Genomic DNA, 19,036 nt, shown 5'->3' with positions numbered 1-19,036 from the left:
TTGCTCCTCTGCACTTGTGTTGCTTCTTCTTTAATATAAAGATGAAATGGGACTAGTTGGAAATCTTCTTGGTCTTTAATCAACATCTTCTCTTTCTCATCTGTACTCACATGAAACCTTTAGGTGTCACCCAGATATATGAGTTCACAGAAATGTCGGACAGTACTACAGTTTTGAGTACCCAATTATAACACTGTAACATAAACTAGAACATAATACTTCATACTTCAAAGGGCACTGTCTTGAACTCTTTAAAAGTCAAGTCTCAAGGGAATGTGGTAAAAGCATTGCATCATAACAGGTTGAACCACTAAAGAGCTGGAGGCTATCTGGTCTGCTAGTCACCCAGAGAAAGCTATTACATAGAGAGGGTCACAGAAACACAGGCTGAAGACCTTTTAAAAAGTTGACCGCACTGAAAATCTACAGACAAGCAGGAAATCTGGATGAATAGATTTTATGTTATAAACCAAGGACCAGTACGATTGGTTTCAAGTGGTATAAGAGGAACCTGTTGAGAAAAACACTCAGGTTGAGCTTCTGGAAAATAACTGTAGACGTACTGCACTTATTACAATACAAGAAGTGAACATATACTATATACAGTACGTCATTAAATATTCTAACAAAACATACAGAACCATGTAAATATTGTTTCACAGTTTGTGCCTAAACTAATCAAGTCCATTTTAATATAATAAAGCAATGACACTGACAAATATAAATTAAATCAGAATACATTTACATAATTATTACTGCACAAAGGCGTAACAGAAGTTTATTGGCTTGAACTTAGCATCCAAATACAAACCAGCATAAAGGAGGGTCTTGTAGCTGTCCAGGTTCTTCTTCTTTTGGTTCTCTTTCTGTTATGTATGCTTGTGCAGGTCTGCTTCCACCATATCTTCAAAACTACATCTGTCAAAAGGGTACAGGTAGTTACAGTCTGTTGCGCAGTTCCCGTGTTGAACTGGGGGAAAAAGGTCTTTAAATCTGCTGCTCCCTCTGCTTGGAATCAGTTACAAAATTATCAGAGACTTATGGAGCTGCTCTCATTGGACACTTTTAAAGGGATTTACAGTACCGTGGAAGCAGACACATTATTAATGTTTTTCCAGTTTGACTTAATACCTAAGGAACTGTATTTGCATCAACCACTTAATACTACTTCATATGATGTCAGTGTATTTGCATCTTTGGCTGTTAGTCTATCTGTAACCTGGTTCATTATGCTGCTGCTTTTTTGGCTCTTTCCCGGTTTATTGTTTATTGTTTACTGGGGATCCCCATTAGTTTCCACCGTAGTGGTTGTTAGTCTTTCTGGGGTCTCAGTTAAAAAGACATCAAAAATTGATACATCATTTGCAACAAATGCAATGACAATGCTGTAGCAATAAATAACAGTTCACACATCCCATAAGTACAATTTTCAAATATGGTACACCATAGATTTTAGTGTTCCTTTAAATACATGTAAATTGGGTGAGTCCATCAGCCTTTTTGGCAAATTTTTCCAGAGTTGCAGTGACCTGAATAAAACAGATTTAAATAGAGGCTACGTCATTAAAAAAAAAAAAAAAAAAAAAATCTTAAATTACCGATTTTTTGTTATTGTTGCATAAAAATACTTGAAAACTCATAAAACAATCCTCATGCATCAGGAATGGTGAGTCATATATTTTAGTGCCACTTTGGTTAAAAATTGTTAGACATAGATTAATGCAGTCCCCTTTAAAATCTCTGAAAATCACTCCATGAGATTTCAGCTGGTCTCACCAAATTTGCAAATGTACCATGTCCAAATGTACAACAAAAGCCTTCACATTAACAGCACATCCACCATTCACTGACCTGTTTCTGCCATTATGGCTGCTGTTTCACCATGTAATCATACAGTATATAAGCAGTGGCTCATTTCTAGTGCCAGACAATGGACGTAAGAAATGACATTTAATTACTGCAAGGAGCATCCTTAAAGTGGACAGGCCTAAAGGTATGTACTGTATGTATGTGTGTTTCAACAGAAAAAGAGGAATAGGGGCCAAAAACAGTCTGATTTAGTTGTGTAGACTTCACAGATTTACATACAACATGTGTTGATATTGACATTTTACTGTGTATTATTAGAATACTGATTGGTGCATCATGTCACATGACCCTTACCCAGAGCTTACAGGGATATGGATGACATTAGGCTTCCAGTGGTACAGTTTAGTATGAGAAGTTCAGTGAATAAAAGTTTAATATCGCATGTCGGATGAAGTTACTCAGTAACAGTTTGCTGTTCTTGTGCGTGACAGATGATGCATGTGACTGTACAGCAGGAAAAGTGAGTCCAATCAGCTGGAAGAGCATGGAGGCTCTGTGTTACTGTCCATGTGCATTAACTGACTTGTTCTATTGATAAATCCATAGCACTGCCAGATACTGACACTTGGCCTCATTGCATTAAGTGCATTTTACAAAAACAAGGTGAAGGTATATACCGTATGTGCATGAAGGTGCCAGGGCCATGTGCTCACTCACAGCTTTATTTTTATTCTATTATTTTCTTGTTTAAATGCTTAACAAGAGTGTAAAGAAACTGTGCAGAAATCAGCTCAGTATCTTTTGGCCACATGGTCATTTTTAACTGCAGAGAGAAAGAAAGAATGGAGACCAAGTCAACGTAGATAGAATTATGTAAATGAGGTGTATGATACTGTCACAACACAATAATGAGAGGACTTTGCTTTCCATTTCAGGAAATTGTTCTCAATTCAACAAGATGATGTATCCTCACTGATAACTCTGAAGAGATCTTCCCATGCTGACGCACTGAGAGGACTTAATGACTCAAAGAGTGCTGCTCTCCATCTACCATGAAACACTTTGTTCTGAGAGCCCAAGCATTAGGACGAGTGAAGAAAGAGAACTATCTTTAAAGCTCCGGGATAACTTCTAATCCTCACTGGGTTTTATGTGGCCATGGTGTAGGTTAAGAACCAGGCAGACATTGTAATTACACCATTAACTCAGTTTGGGTTTAATAGATTGGACATATTTCTTCTCATCAGGTGGTAGATGGTTTGGCTATGCCCTTGACTTCAGAGATGGTAATTTGTTACAAAAGCTCAAGAAAAAACACTTTTACACTTAAAATAATGAATTCAGATTTTATTCCGGCTTGCTTCTTTGATCATCTGTGATGTTTTAGAATAATCCATTTCCTTTTTTTCCCTTGGTTTTACCAACTCCCACTGATTTGCAACTAAAGACAGTTCTGTTGATACTCTTCAAATTAAAGCCTGCATCAGCATTGCTGTCTTTTTTTAAGCACGTTGTTTAGTTACAAACCATTTAACCCTGTCCTAAGAGAGGTGATGGGTAACATGCAAATCAGCTTGGTCTGCATTCAGCAGAATCCCTAAATTGTTAGTGAGATGTAGAGAAAGAGGAGGAGCTGACAGGGGCTGTGAACTACATCATTTGGCCATCTCAGCATTCTTGTCACATACCTTTAATGTCATGCTTTATGTAACGCCATAAAACCAAGACCATTAAAAACACCTGCATTGGATCACTGAAGCTCCCATCTCATTTGAACAGAGGAAAGTCCACAGAGAGAAATTTCAGCTAGCTTGACATCTACATGCAAAGAAAAAGCTGTCAGATTGCATTGGCACGCCAGAGGTATGGTCTGCCTGAAATGTTGAAGGTTGAGGTGAACATTGATTAGTGGCAGCAGAGCAGGTCATGCCCTGACTCTGCATCAATACATCACAGTTGCCCTTTTCCTCTGTACGGTCCCAGTTGGGACTGCACATCTCAGGCTATTTTATGTTGTCTGCACCAAAATACTTGATATGAATTTATGACAAACTACTGAGCTGCATTTCTGTATCTCATAATTGTGTCAAATCATAGTCTTTATGGAACATTTCATAGCAGCACCCTTATGTTTGTATATGCGCTGTACATAAACAAAACCAAAAATATTTATCATTTGTGACATTTTTGTAATTTATTAAATACATCAATTCTCAGATAAATACCAAAAAATAGAGATTCTCTTTTTCTTTCTAATTTGAAATTCAGCAGAAATTCAATACATTGTCAAACTCAGCTAAAAAAAAAAAAATATAGTATCACCATTTCTAGTTGGTCTACACAAATGATCAATTACAGAAAGTTTGACCAACATTTTTACATGACATTAAATGTTTTTAGTTTCAGTCACTTATATGCTGCAGAAAATGATTTCTAAGAAAGTGAAAAAGCCTTATTTCTGGAACATTTGTCTTATTTGTCATCTAAATAAGAAAAAAAGCTTGCCAAGAAGTTTTAACATAAGGAAAATATTCTCATTTAAAAAAACATATAATTTTTTCTTAATAAGATTTATAGCTAATATCAAGGTGATTTTATTTGTTGTACTGAGTGCTGTTTGCTAAAATTCTAGCATTTTTGTCTAGTTTAACCCATAAAGACCCAGTGCTACTTTTGTGTCAGTTCCCAAATGATTTTTTCTCTGCATTCAACCTTTCTTAAATAACTTATCACCATTTATTATAATATTATTCTCTGTATTGTGCTTTTTTCCAGTATAAATCAAGTATTTTCCATTATTTAATGTGTTGATCGTGAAAATGTTCATAAAAGCTTAGATTAAACTTGAGGTTTATTACATCAAAAACAAAGAAAACTGTGGAAAAAAGTGACTTTTCTGTAAATATGTATCATTAACTGAACCTAAACAAAGTGTCTCCATCCACTGTCATTGATCCAAATCCATGGGTTTTATTAGTTAATCAATGTTGTAGAAGATGACGGTGTTTCTATGGTAACCTCTGAGCCTCTGAACGTCCAAATGGGTCATATCTGATGACCATAAAAAGATGATGAACTGTATTTTACACCAATTATTTACATGGACTCATAGGATTAGTGGTTCAGAAGATATTAAACATTTTAGACCAGTAGATGGTTTTGGTCGTCAGTGGCTCGTTGGGTCTTTATGGGTTAAAGCACATTATGGTTTTTTAATTGATAGACTTTTTGGCTTATTTTAAGAATTCTAGTTAAAATTTTTTTTCTTACCCCACTGGCAGAATTTTTTTTGCTCAATATAAGCCAATTTGACCAGATTTAGGAATATTAGGCTTATTTCTAGCAGGGCATTTTTTTTGCAGTGTAATGCCTTTCATGTTATGACAAGAACATTTTTTTCATGACATAATGATATTTATTTTGTTAAACATGAAATCTTTACATTTTACCAAGCAGTATGTGAATGAAAAGAGGGACAGGGGTCAAAAACAGTCTCATTAAGTTGTGTAGGATTCACAAATTTACATCTAACATGCTGAAGTTGATGTTTTACATTGTATTTTAAGGATACTGGTTTACTGAATAATGGAACATGATCCTTACCCAGTGATTCCAGGGATATGGATTTAGGCTTCCAGTTGTACAGTGTAGTATGTGAAGTTCAGTGAATAAAAGTTTAATATTGCATGTCTGGGTCATGAAAGTACTCAATAACAGTTTACTGTTCTTGTGCATGATAGATGATGCATATGACTCTACAGCAGGAAAAGTGAGTCCGATGAGCTGGAAGAGCATGGAGGCTCTGAGTTACTGTCCATGTGCATTAAGAGACCTACTACAATGACAAATCCATAGCACTGCCAGATACTGACGCTCCGTCTCATTCATTCTGTGCATTTTACGATAAGAGCAGAATCGGACCATATATCGAGTAGCATTTAGGAATACTGTGTAGATGATCCATATTCCCCCTTTTATGCTTTCCTGTGCTTTTTCTCTCATGATTTTTTAACAATATAGGCAGTTATCACAAAATAATGAGAACGTTTGAATGTTTTAACTATCATAATATGATAAATGTATGTATTATAATAATGTAAAACATAGTTATATAATCTGGTCAAATATGTTGTTATGAAGGGAAAAACATCTTGTTCCAATAATACACTTTTACTGATCAAAGCTTCGTGCAGTACATTCTGGATGAATACCATGGATTTTAGGCGTAGACTACATTCTCAGATAAGTACTCTGTGGTTTCCTTTCCTCAGTGAGATTTTCTGTTCTTGCTGCAGTTCCATTACAGCTTAGCCTTGCAGCTCCTCTGAGAGCCAAAACCTTGGGCAGTTAGTCACATTAAGGCTACCTCCTCCATGCATCACTTTATGGCAGCCGGCTCGTCACCTAGAGCCTGAAAACATGTTGAAGCCTTTACCTTTTTCCCCTCAAGTTATCAGGAAAAAAGCCTCCCTGACAGAAGCCCTGAAGCTGTCAGTCAATGAATGATGAGGGCTGAACACTGTGCTTTTGTCTCTGTGTGTCTGTGTCACTTGTGTTAAATTGGGACCACTGGGTTTTGCCTCTTCTGTGTGTTTTCAGTTGCTTCCTTGCGCCTGCTTTTGGTGATCACCTGCTCAGGTCCTCCTCTCCCAGCTGCTGGGCAGGATTTAGGTATGAAGGTGGAGATTAAACACCGCTCTGAAGTTTCTTCATGAAAAAAAGAGGAGAAAAAAAGAAAAAAACAGCCTCCACTGTGCCAGCTGTCATATCCCCACACTCTCTTATCTCTGAGCTCTGAAACTCACAGCAAAACAATTCAAATAAGTTATTGAGTCTCTTTTCTATCAACTTCAAACAGCCTCCATGATATCTATAAATATAAAAATAGAATCTGTCATAAATGTATTAATCATTTAACTCTCTGTGACTCCAATCAGCTGGGTCTCGACTGTACTATGCACAAAGTATTCCCCAGGTTCAGACTGTAGAGGGAGCATAATCACAGGAGACAGCTTTGTTCTTGCAGCCATGTTCTATGCTGAGATTGCTATCTGAAGAGGAACATCTGTCTGTCTGAAGCTGTAAGCTTTTGTCATACCAGACTCCTGCATCCGGCTCAGAAAGCAATCCACTTAGCACATGCACACACATACAAACACACACATATTGGCACAAACTGATAACAAATCCAGAAATTCAGCACCAGCAGAAACACAAGAAATGTGTGTCAGCTTCTCCTTGATGCTTTGACAAAAGACTACCAGAGGAGCTGCATTCAAAGTTATCATGCAGCCCTTTCAAAAAAGCTGAAAGCGCTCACTCTGGATGGAAGGTACGCTTGTTATCGGTTCCTGCATCATAAGTGATCAAAATGACGTTTTGGACTTTTTGCAAACCACTGTGAAAAAAATTGTCATTTTGAGAAAATACCCACCCTTCTTCATGTGCATTCTTATGTACACAAAGCAAGCAATCTGCCACAGAGGTGCAAGCCTGCAGGAAGGTATTAGCTATAAAGTGGTGTCTGTGACGTGCAGCTCAGCTTCAGGGCTCCTGCAGGGGCCCAGGGTGATTTACTGTCTGCCAGACTGATGAGCCAGGGAGGCAGCCAGTTATTGGCCTCAGCCGCACCAGCCAGGTGTGAGGGAGCACACAGCCTTTAGCTGAGAGCAACACCTTTGTCCAGTGAGATGTCAAACAAAAGAGAGACCGACTACTTGTTCTGTTGGATCCTAAAACTGCCACAAAGATATACGAAGCAATTAACTGGCGAGTTAAAATATGAGCAGAAGAGTATACCTCAGCAATAGAGCTGTAAGAAATCACAAATGAATATACAACGTGGACGACGGAAATGAGCTGGTTTAGAATGCTGGATGGCAACTGGTACACATCTTAAAATAACTGCAGTGAAATGGAATGAATTATTTTATCCCTCACCATCCACTGAGATATGAAATGTTTCAGTTTCATTTTAAACAAATGTCTTTAGTAAATATCTCTAGATGCATAGTCAAGTTAAATTTGGACAGGGACCATTGGCTCTTCAATCACTAAACTGAATATAGTCTTTCCAACTCTCCAAATCCCCTAACAAAGCCACAGGCCAACAAGCGTTATCATATACAGCCTAAACTTTATTGTCACCTGTCTGCTCAGACTCATTTTGGATTTTTTTCTAGCAACCTGCAGTATGGTAAACAAACAAACAAACAAAATCACAGCACACAAATTCATCAATATCTGATTAGTTGAGCCTCTGGAGAAGGCCTTTGTATCCATGTTTCAGCCAAATTCAACCAGCCTGTTTTCGAGAGATCCGGCCAGTAGGGACAAGAAAAACTTGGAGACAAACTGGGGTGAAATTCATATATCCATCTTCTAATTTAGTTGGCAGAGGCGAATGCATGAAAACATTCTAATCAATGACTGAATTACAGACTGTGACAAAGATGTCAAACTGAAGCTGACACAAGCCTTGTATTATGTGCATAAGATTTGCGTTATTCATCAAACAGCATCATGTTCAGCAGGGAGAAGCTTACAGTTTGTAAGCGTTAGGCTAAAGACATTTTTCACCTTCAGATGCATGCTACTCTGGATTGAAGGCCTAGTAATGCATAATTTCCTCCTTTAATCCCTTCAAAACAACTGGCTGTATGGTATTACAGTTTGGTCTGATACTGACACTCGTGCAGACTCCTTTTGGCTTCGCTCTCTGGCAAAATACGAAATTAATCCCATTGTGTACCCATTGTGAAAACGAGGACAAAAACCTACAGATCAGCAGCTGTGATTGTACAACACTGCTGGATGAAACTGCATCGACCATAATTATATGGAGCATTCCTCTGAGTACTGCAGCAAACTCTGAAAACTGATTACAGTTTACTCATTCAGATCATATTTGATATGCATATATCCCAATGTGCTTTTGCATGAATATTGTCTTATTTCGACTTTCTCCTTTCATTAGTAAGAGCATTATTCATGTCGAATATTTGTTGTGCTGTGTATTGTCAGCATATTTATCTGAAAGACATTCTCTGTGAAATATAATTTACAGAGCCAGTGTTTACTATATTCCCAAGAGGAGTGACAGGCCATTAGCACAGGATTTGTCTGAATCCAGACTTTTCACCTTGGAGACAGTCACTGAATGAAAATACGCTGGGCCAAGCACAATTTATCAGTGCTGCTCTCACTCACACAAAGATACTTTATCATCACCACAAAGATTATAAGTAAACACGTCTTTTGCTGCATTCCTGCTGTTCACCAGCCCCCCCCCCACCCCCGAATCCAGATATGAAGGTAGGATGCTGAGGCAGCCTGTGGGTGCACTGCATCTTGGATCAGTCACATGCAATGTTTCAGCAACTAATCTGTGATGAATTTGTTGTATCCAAAGGAAACTGTTGGTGACTTTTAATCATGACTGTGGTCTCCTGGTAGGTGGTCTAAGTGCCCTTCATTACAGGCCGATCCTTCTCCAGAGAATGAACTCCACTCCTGCTGGAGACGGGACCACCCACATCACCTGAAGACCATTAATTAACCAGACAAGTGCTCCATCTCAGCAGTGGCCCTCAGCTGTTCAATCCACTATCACTTAGAGGAGTTGAATTTCCGGACAAGATCAATGGTAATTCTTTTTTTTATATATATCAACTCAAAAGTCATCAGCTAGGTCTTAACCATCAGCTAATATAAGGAAGGAGAGAATATTAGAAGAGGATGACCCTAATCTACTCAGTGCATTTTGACGATAAAAAACGTACACTTGAAATACCACATTTTCTTCAGATGATCTTTACATGTTCCATTTGCCTGTCATAGTTGTTTAGTCATACATTTTGTTGACATGCAGATTTTTGTTTAAAGGTCACTTATTATGCAACAGTTTTCACTGCTTTTGTACATATATGAGTCCCCAGTGTGTGTAGAAGTAAGCCACTATGACAAAAGATTTCTAGCTTCATTAACCGTAAAGTTCACATTAAAAAATACACTTGGAGCTGCAAATAATAAGTCTTAGGGATTTCGCCCACTGCTGTTACTTTATTATTTGGCCATGCAGCTCTCTGCTTCTACCAAACAAAAATATGTTTTATGAGGTCACAAAAAAAAGTGAACATTTAAAGAAAAGAAAGAAAGCAATCACTCAGGATGGTCCTGAGATGCTGGGCTTGCAATATCATGAGAATAGAAAGAAAGTAGTTCACACCGACATGTTCCCTTAACCTCTGGCCACAAAAAGGATTGAATTCATCTTTGCATGCAAGTAAACGTTTGCCAAATTTTGTGACATTTTGTTAAATTGACGGCTAATATTGTATTTTAGAAGTCATGGGGACAGACAGATGGATTAATGCAGGGGTTTCCAAAGTGGGGAACGAGTACCCCAGGGGTACTTGGAAGAAGCCCAGGGGGTACTTGAAATTTTTTTGGAAAAATACATTAATTAAGTCATTATGTACTGAATACAAAATGTGAATTAATGCTGAAATTTAAAACACAATAAATACATTCCTATAATAGTTCTATTGTCAATCATCTTGTTTAAGCTTTGGTAACATTTTAAGAACTTTTTTATTTTATATTCTTCAAAATGTGTTTATTTGAGTAGCTTAGTAATTATTTTTTGTTGATGAAAGGTTCATTTATTCATTAATGACCAATTTATTTATTTTTCTTATCAATGAAAGAGGGCACTTTTGAGCTTATATTTTGCACACAAAATTTACTTAAAAAATATTATTTTTTATATATTATTGTTAAATATATGTTGTTTGTTTACAAAGTTTTAAAAATATAAACAGACAACCTGGGCACAGGAACACATTTTGCCTAATTGGAAGTGAGAGTTGGGGGTACTTGGCTAAAAAAAAGTACATTTCAGGGGGTACTGCACTGTAAAAAGTTTGAGAACCACTGGACTAATGGACTAATCTTCTTACAGCAAAATATAGTCTTGGATAGATGGCTGGACGTATAGATGTGTAGATATATGGATGTAAAGAAATATATATGGATAAATGGAATATTTTTGTTAAAGTTAAAACATTTTGGAGAGAACACCAGGTTCAAACTACATTACCCATTCATGCACGGTAGAATACTATTTACATGACATGTTCTGCCTAATACCACATTTAGTGTGTCCAATTACATTAAATGTTCATATTGGGCTGCTTCTTTTCCTCAGGGTTACACAAATTTAGAAGTAGGAAGGGTGGAGGGTTACAAACACTCACTAAAGCTACAAACTCTATTTTCCCTCAAAGAGTCTGAATCCATTAAAAATTTAAATTAGTTTTGTCTGAAGAGAATGAATGTACCCCCACATAATCACAATGTCAATGGGACCTCTCTCCGTGTGCATGAATGTGCATTTTGTAAGTGTGTGCATGTGCATGCTTGAGGGGGTTGGGAAGACTCTCTCTTATAAGAAATAACCCAGAGGGGGTGCTGGGTTGCTGGGTTTTTCGAGCTGTGTATACTCATGCACACATGACATGTTGTGTGCACACTCCAGGACCTGTGGGCTGAAAGCTGCAATCTCTGGAACAGTCTGTGGATGAATATAAACCCTGTCTGTGCGGTGTTCTCAACAATTCTCTGACATTGACAGTCTGCATGATTGTAACAAAAACCGACACAGCCGGTTAGATGTAAATCTGTGCTTTTTGTCCAAGTTGCAGCTCATGTTTGTACATAGATATGTTGTGTTGACAGCAGAATTTAGCAGGGCTTTATGCAAGAGAGAATCACAATCTGCAGGGACACTGTTTGTTTGTCTGGACTACATTAGCTGCATATTGAATCCACATTTTCATCTGCTCTGCATTTCAGTGTTTACTTTATGGAATATAAATAAATGTGGTGGTCGTTAATTAGATATTAGCATAAAGACTGTGGCATTTTGTCCTTATTTAACAGTTTAAAAAAAATTAAAACTACATAGAAAAACAAGAACCAGTTTCTTCTTCTTCTTTTTCTTCTTCACTGAAGCAATATTTTTAGTTTGTTTGCAAAGTTTTGAATTTTTGCCTGTGTGCATAAAGCATGTTTGCATGTAATGTGAATATGTTGATGTATGTGTGACATCAGGGTGCAGTGGTTAGAACTGTTGCCTCACAGTAAAAAGGTCCAAACAATCGCCAGTAGATGTGAATGTGAGAGTGACTTATTGTTTGTCTGTGTATGTCAGCCCTGCGATGCACTGGCGACACATTCATAAGTACCCCACCTTCACCCCTTGGTAGCCGGGACAAACTCCAACCCCACGACCCTTTCAAGGACTGAACAGTTCAGAAAATGAATGAATGAATAAAGGTGTGTCATCAGCATTAGTCACAGCTACACACACTTACACACATTATAAAAAGTGTGCATGTGTGGGTGTGCAGAACGTTTATGTCTGTATCTACTGTTTGTGTTTGTCATATTAAACACAAACTCATACAGATGGAGCTTTGTAAGGATTTACTCTCATGTACATTTTATGTTCCTTGTTAAACACTTGTTTAAGAAATGCATATTTAAAAATTTTGTCGGAGAAGAAACACACACACTTAGATACACACATGAGCACTGACAGTATGTCAAAGCGTTTCACTTGCACACCTTTGAAGTGAAGCCCTCTATTAAAAGGAAAGGTTTTATCTTTGGTTTGCACTGCTTCAGGGAGGGAACAGTGCACACATCAAAGAACATCAGATCCCTCCCAAATCTCCACAGAAACACAGCAACAGCAGATTGAGATAAATCCTCTGTCTTATTTACTTCAACAAATCATATGTAACAGGAGAGATTTTTGCACTTTTCCTTCTCATTAACTGCTTTCTTTTGAGACAATACTATTCTCTATCTGTAATAGAAGTGGTGTTTTTCAGAATGGGTTATTCACAGCAAATTAAAAATGATTGTTTTGTCAGTGTTGCACTGCCTGGCATACACATATTTACATGGTTCTTGATTTGTACTTGATGATGCTTTTTGAATGTGACCATAATGATGTTACCAGAGTCTAATTATTAATTACTAATTATTGCATATACTGTGCTGTTGCTATGCATTTTATTTCAACAGCATTTTATGAACATGCCACAGGGTTTCAATATGTCAGATGCAGATGCTGCTGTTTTTCCTCCATATCGCCCACCTGCTTTGGACGGTATGTGCTTTTTCCTCTACAGAGAACAGATAGTTAAAAAATGCCAACATACATAGAGCTCACTGGCATTGTTTTGGTCAAACATAGTTATCAGTTTTAATTCCCTAGTAGTGTGAGACAATAACTGTGAAAAATTGAGGACAATTTAAAACATTCATCATCAAGCAGAAACCTGGCCGCTGTTGTTAAATCAAACTCACACTGGCATCCTAAGTACAGTATGTGCTCCCATTAATCAAGTGCACTTTTGCAATATAATGCAAAAGCACGTGCTGGCTTCCTTTAGCTATTAAGAAAATTGATTTTGTTCCTTTTTTTTATTTACCCTTGTGGGTCGATCAGCTGAAGGAATGGTGAGTTTTGCTTTATTTTCTTTTACTTTGTGCTCTTTTGACCCAGCTTATTGCCATGGGTTTGTGTGATAATAATGATGGAAAATCTGCATCACTGTGCAAAATGAGATTCTAATCTTTTCTGCAGTGTAGACAAAATATTTTAGGCAGTAGCAAGTGTGGTAAAGTCAGATCCTTTGTCCACCAGCCCACAATGGTCACTGCATCTTTTATTTTGTGCCACTAAGGTTTTTTCCTCAGTGCTACTGTGGTGTTGTTGCATAACGGACAGCAGTATACAGCATGATACCCTCTGTAGTTGTTTCCCACTGATGTCAGTTAAATTCTGTTATAAACTGCATGAATTGTATTTTTGAAACGGGGATATGTACAACTGTCTGCTGTCAAACCTCTCTGCTCATCCATCTGCTTGTTGCTCTTTATATAACACATACCGTATATGTTTGATCTTCTGAACACAGTTCTCTATCTTATGATCAACACAGAAGATCAAACCACACCAAACACAAAATCTTATGTTTTATTCCAGACTTCAAAAAATGTATTAAAAGCACTGCCTTGTGAGTCAAGCATCAGGGCCACTGCAAGGCTGATTTAGGGAAATCTCAAAGAGCTGTGTTCACTTTGCTGATGTGGTAGTTCCACTTCACAGAGCTATATATGGTTAAAGAGTAAAGCAGTTCAGCTTGTGACAGCTTGTTAGTGAAGGCCCCATATGCATTGATCATCATTATTAGTGACTGCGTCCACAGAATGTTATCTAAGTAACAATGAAAATATTGACAAAACAAATTGCTGAAATGTAACTTATAGGAGGTAAGGTTTGTGACAGTGAAAAGCAGCATGTCTTAATTGGAATTCAAAATACTTCAAATGTACTGTCAAAATTGACTTTTTAACACTGCTGATTTTTTCTCTGCAGGAGAAATAATATAGATCATCAATCATCTCCGGTTCCATTTCCTTCTGTGTGTCTCTGTTCTTGTCTCAGTCTCTTTCTCTAGCTTACATCACACTCACAAAATATATGACTTTTTTTTCTTTATCTTGATCAGACTCTTTTTCATTTTCTGCATATTATCTGAAGACAGATGGTCGGTCCCTTTATCCAAATCACACTAGATATTTAATGGCCATGGGACGATAAATGGAACATAGATAGTAACAAATTGGAGTACAGAAACAAACAAACAAGCACTGGTGGAAAATATACAGCATCATGTGTGTGGATTAACTGCATATAAGAGGAATATTATTGTCCATGATCACTTTCTAGTACAAATACAGTATATTCTCATGTAAGGTTAAAACTAGAGCAAAACAGGACCTGAGAAAGAGGTGAGTGACTGGAGTGATGGAGAGTGAAAAGAGAGAAAGAAAGCTCCATTAAAATCTTTTGAAATATTAAGCAAATGTATCTGTGTTTTCAAATATTTCTCCCATTTCCTAGGTGGAAGATTTACTGTACTGAAAGATTTAGTTCATTCTGGATTTTTACATGTGCAGACTTCGAGTACAGACCACAAGAAGGACTCCTGATTGCTCCTCAGTCCTGCAGTTTACCTCACTCATCTCCTCTTTTCCCCTGCAGAAGCACCATCACTGCCCACCATTTCTCCCTCTGTGTACAGCTTCAGCCTCTGGCTATTTTTCTAAAGCTGTCCTTACCTGAAAACTATAGTTATTTATACCGCACAAATTTATAGTACGTTTAGAATTCTGTTTTTTGTTTGCTTGTTTTTTTTTTCAGTTGAAAAGTGAAAAATGCTTGGAAAAAAAAATCTGATAAGATTATAACCTGAGAAAATCAGGAGTTGTTTCCTGGTTGGATCTGCAGAAAACACTGCAGTCATTTGTTTTCTACATGGCAGCAGAAAGACTTTTACAAACGCAGTCAGGTGGAATAAATGGGATTTGTGTGATGCTAAACCAAGAAGTACTATGTATATTTTGAAGCAGCCTTTGGAACACCACAGTGACAGGAAACCAGAGTTACTAATGTAATTAGCTTTGTGGGCCCTGGCTATGTTTGTAGCAAAACATGGTCATCAACCTGATCCCAATAACTGATTTTATTTTCTGCATGTGCGTCACAGTCTAGATCAGTACAAAAAATATTTGCATGGGAATTAAACAATACAAATATTCTCCCTGAAAGGCTAAACACATTTCCCAAATGATGTATGACCTGAGGATTTTCATCCGGTGCTCTTGACATAAAGGCCCCTCCGGTTTGGCCTCATGGCTGCTCAAGCTGGGGGTTAAATTATATTCCCGGGTGCAACTCATTTAATTATTTTCTTCACCATTGTGTACACAGTGTAGCACCCAAATGAGAACAACACCATGGAAAGAAGCAAACTTAAAGTGTGCACCAGTGTGGACCCAGTCTCTGATCTCTGTCTTGTCTTTGTTATTGAGGATGGCATAGCATAAACATAATCTTACAATCCAGCGTTCAAAGAGTGGTTTATTTTTGCCTTTGCTGCAAGTGTTTTTGTCTTTCCCCCAGTTGATAGTTTGGGATCCTGGCCAAGTTAAGTAACGACTTCACACTGCACTGCTCTTCTGCGGCGCACTAGCGTGATTCTCAGAAATGCACTGGCACAAAAGACCAATTAATATGCATGTTGTTACTCAGATATTTATCGCCCCAGTAACACTGCTAGTTTATTACTGCACTGGTGTTTTTTTTTCCCCTGTCTCATTTGTGGCTGCGATCTGGCCTCTGGTTTTGCTTAAATGCCCTTTGGAAACAGCATCAGAAACAGCTGGTTGTCAGGGAGATGGTGAGCAAGAGAAAGAATCTATCTATCTATCTATCTATCTATCTATCTATCTATCTATCTATCTATCTATCTATCTATCTATCTATCTATCTATCTATCTATCTATCTATCTATCTATCTATCTATCTATCGTTACATGTCTTTCTTTACATCTATCCATCTTGCTATCTATTCCGGAGTATATTTTGCTGTAGATTCTTTAGAAATACAAAAGGTTTCCATGGGAACTAAATGGAATTGATGGATCAATGTCATGATGCAATCTTCGGTTGGTGTAGAGGAGAAACAGGGTCCCTCTTTGCAGCCGGGAAAATGGTTTTTAATGAACGTGCCACATACCGTGTTGCAGAAATCATTATTTTGTTGTAGTGTGGTCATCAATGCCTCTTGGTGTCACTTTGAAAGCCATGTCACATGAAATGAAGGTGTTACAGTCCAATAGTCCTCTTTTCCTCACAACAGAACCTAATGGAAATTTTAACTATGACAGTAAGATTAGGATTGAGGTTAACAGCGATAATGACAAGTGATAATATCTTAAGTCATTTCCAATTGGAGAAATACATATCACAAACATGATAACTGTAGATGGTTAACAGAGTTCTATTGACGGAGAGCATAGGATAATATTGTGAGCTCTGACAGCATATAATACAAGGTCAGGCATACTTAAGGTTTTTTTAATTGCTTACAAAGAGTGTTTGCATGTTTTGCTACAGTACTATCCTCTTGTGCAGTGTAAAGTATTTGAGAGACTGAGGTAATGTGTTGTTTTTCCCTCATTTAAATGCCCTCCACTGTAACTAGTGTGATCTGTAGGTTTTAGCGGGTGCCAAGTCTGTTTTCATAATGTTCTTTTATGTTCCTCTGCAGAGCTGCCAGCCTGCACCAATTGCCTTTGCTTACATGTGCATCCGAGTTCACTTTGATGCTGGTTTGATTTCAAAAATACATCCAGGCTTGGTTTTGCAATGTGGCACTCCTGTTATTCACTGATTTTCAATGACGTGTTGGTGTCTTGAGTGAAAACTGCACCGCAAATTGTGTTAATCTGCTCAAACCAAAAACCTTGGGACCATTCTGGTGTTTCTTTAATGACTAAGCAGAAGTTGACAGGAAGGTACAGTGGTAGCTGTGGTTTGAATGTACAATGTGCGATATGATCAAAGAAATACCGTCATGGCTTTGGAGCGCGTTTGATCTTTTTTTATGCATGTCAATTAAATGCCATCTGATTATTTTACATCTACTCCACAGTGATGGATGTGTATATATTTGTTGACATTAAAATGTCCTCTGGCAAACCCTCACATGCTTTTTGTTATTTTTCACAAAAGAACACTCAGTTAATCACAGGCATCCAATCCAACCAATGCTAGCTGAACCAGCGTTAGCCTGAGTGGTATACAGATAGATTTTGCAACATACCTTTTAAATTCAACCTTTAAATCAGCCACCGTCCACTCTGAGACACAATTTGTAATGGAAAATATTGATATTTTCTGACATGCACTTAATGTACTGCTTTTGGAATTAATCATGGCATTGAGGAGAGTGTTCCCTCCTCCTCAGACAGACTGCCTCTGTGCTCTACCTGTCTCGTTTTCTCCATTTGCCGGTGCCCACTGTCTCTATCACTTGCAGCCCTATGATGAGATCAGAAAAGCCTGGTCATCTAAGTAATGGCTTTCCTTCTGTTGATTCCTCCTGGGTCCAAAGCCCTGCATTCAGTGATGTATGCTCCATGCAACGGTACAGGACAGCTCATCTCTCTCAGCCACAGGCATCACTGAATAAGCACATCCACCCTGGGCCAATCTTTGAAATGCACTTTGGAGCTGCTGCTGCTGCTGCCCCTGTTGTTGACATCTACAAACGAAGAAAAGCACTATTTTAGAGCATATGTAATGAGGCTTCAGAGTATAAGTGGAGTGTTCAAAGCAAATATATTCTATTGAAACAGGTGTCTTCTTAGAGTCTCAAAACTGCAGCTATAGCATTGCCATCAGCGATTCAACTAATCCATGTGAAATTGTTCCACTTTCACACATGAAACCTCTTCATGTGGTTATCTCAGCTCCAACATGTGTTTTTCTGTCTGCAGGTCTGTGTTTGGTCTTGTCATGGTGCACAGTTTCTTCCTCTTTCCTCATGCTTCTACCCCAACTTCCAGTCTTGGCTTCCAATCTGTAGCATCACACTTAACACAGATGAGCTCTTCCTGCTCTCCCTCCAAACACCCTTACTGGAAAGTCTACTATAGCATTTCTTCAACATGAGCACTCTCAGCTGCCCTGTCACACTGTGAAATACAGCTTTTAGACTTTAATTGAAAAACTGGCCTAATATGGAGTGTGGGATGAATATATGAATCGCCAATGAAGTACCAAGAAAAAGCAAGCCAAATGGTTACATCCAAAACAGCAGAAGCCCACAGGATATGGCAGTCACATAAATTATCTGAAATGCCATGGACTTTCAGTCTGTCTGCCTCTCTTTTTCTTTTCCCTCACTCCCTCTGCCTCCCTGTTGTACCCTTTGCATTCCCACTGACATTCCCCAGACGCCTGATGAATATCGGACCATGTCCTCCAGGAGACATATTCCATTATCATGCTGCCACAGCACTCATCCACAGACCAATCTCCGCTCTAATCAATGGCCATGCAGCATCAGCACAGCAGGCACAAACAAACAAGATGCACACTTGCAAAAAACCTGCACCAAATAATCAGACCAACAGATGACAATCAAAGAAGCTCAATAAACCATATCTCTGACGGCACATGTCTGATTCCCACACATCGGTGGTCACCAGTATAGATGGAAATCCAGCAGAAAAGCCACTGCTGTGCTGCATCTTACCTGTGTGTCTCTGTGGTGGTCCTCTCTGTGGCTGTGGTTGA

The 19,036-nt window shown here is 38.2% G+C and overlaps 1 protein-coding gene across 1 annotated transcript in view; it reads right to left on the bottom strand.

Moving 5' to 3' along the window:
- The window catches only part of frmpd3 (FERM and PDZ domain containing 3), a 90,096-nt gene that overhangs the window by 70,657 nt on the left and 403 nt on the right, over positions 1-19,036 (bottom strand). Inside the window, exon 1 of the mRNA XM_030145952.1 lies at positions 18,996-19,036. This exon is cut by the window's right edge and continues 403 nt beyond it. The gene's annotated coding sequence lies outside the window, so the exon portion shown is untranslated. The remainder of the gene's footprint in view (positions 1-18,995) is intronic.

Source organism: Sphaeramia orbicularis, chromosome 10 (assembly GCF_902148855.1).
Source record: "Sphaeramia orbicularis chromosome 10, fSphaOr1.1, whole genome shotgun sequence".
Classification (NCBI taxonomy): Eukaryota; Metazoa; Chordata; class Actinopteri; order Kurtiformes; family Apogonidae; genus Sphaeramia; species Sphaeramia orbicularis.
The sequence above is the reverse complement of the archived record's forward strand: the minus strand, read 5'-3'. Positions and strand labels throughout refer to the sequence as shown.